The sequence below is a fragment of the Entamoeba histolytica genome, genomic scaffold (genome assembly GCF_000208925.1).
Source record: "Entamoeba histolytica HM-1:IMSS scf_1104750516311 genomic scaffold, whole genome shotgun sequence".
Lineage (NCBI taxonomy): Eukaryota > Evosea > Mastigamoebida > Endamoebidae > Entamoeba > Entamoeba histolytica.
Window position 1 is genome coordinate 14,935 of NW_001915173.1, and position 1,773 is coordinate 16,707.

Sequence of the window (1,773 nt, forward strand, 5' to 3'; positions counted from 1 at the left end):
ATTAGTTATGATTTTAAACATATTCATTTCATTTGTTTTAATAGTTGTGAAATGATTTGAGTAATGAAAATAAAAGAATAATGAATAATGAAAATACATTCAATGATAAACAAAGAATATCATCATTGAATAAAATGAAAATCAATATTATTCAATATCAAATCATCATTTCATCAATAAACACATCAAATAACAATAAGATAATAATGAAAAAGATTAAATAAAATAAACATAATAAGTGACAATAATTACAAATGAATGATAATGAAAATATAATCAATTGATACATATAATTAAATTTTATCAATATCTTGTCTTTTAGCTATGGTATGATTTCATAACATAATATACTAATATATTATTATTCATTATTCTTAAAATAATGAAATGAAATAATATGATGATTCTAATTAATTAATTGTTTTATTGTTCAATTTGTTTATTTTCATTCAATATTCGATACTTATGACTCAATGTTATTCATAATTAAATTAATTGAAATAAATACAAAAATGAGAATAAAATAAACATATTTATTTGTAATAATGTTATTTTCATTTCAATTCACTCTTTATCTTTATTTTATTGTTAAATTATATTGAATTGATTTAATGAAATAATTAATATTGAAACATGAATAAGAATATATGTTATTTAATCATGATATATCAAATTTAATAATTTCATCATTAAATGATTAATGTTTAATAACATGATGAAGTATTTTCATGAAATAGATAATTTCTATTCATTATGAATGTATTATTGATATTCATGACACTATTATTTATTTTCATTCAATATAAAATGAAATGAATGATAAATAATGAATAAAAAAGAATGAAAAGAAATGAATAATGATGAAATGAAAGAATATAACTTCAATGAAACATGATGAAGAAAAAGAATAAAAAACAATACAAAACATAAAATAATAAAACATAAAAGAAAGAAGAATAGAATAAGTCATGAATGAAACAAATAAGAAATTGAAAATAAGAATAAAAGTAATGAAATAGAAGTGATTAAAGAATAATACAATAAAACAATAAAGAAAATAGAATAATAAATAAAAATGAATTTGTTTTTAATACAAATACAATATGAAATAAAAACAAATATGAATAATAACATTAATATGAAATGTTGAAATGTTAAATAAAATAATTAAGAAATAACAATATTTATAAAGAATGAGAAGAATATAAATAAATAAAAATATAGAAATACAGAAAGAGAAATGAAAATGAAGAATATCCAATAACTAAATACACATATATTAAGAATAATTATTATTTAACTTCAATTATTTATTGATTATTGGGGTACGAAAATTAGCAAAGAAAAAATGCATCTAAATAATTTACAAAAATGAAAAAAAGATGCAAAATATTTTGTATCAATAGAATTTTCCATTTTTTATATTTTGCTCCTAAAATAAAAAATAAAAATAAAAAGTATGATAAATACAGAATATATAAATATTTATGTTTATATTTTATTATCAATTGTATTCATTTTGTATGAAATATTAATGAAATAGATGATTTGATGAATCATATTTATTTTTATTATTCATATTCTTTTATTTATATGTTATTTATCTATCGTATTTTTATATATTTATTTCTCTGTTTATATTATTTATATCATTGTATTCTTCTTATTATCTATATATTATTATATTATTCTTATTTTATGTTTTTTATGTTTATATTATTTAGATTTTCTTATTGTTATTCTTTTCTATTTAGATGTATTTGTTTATTCATC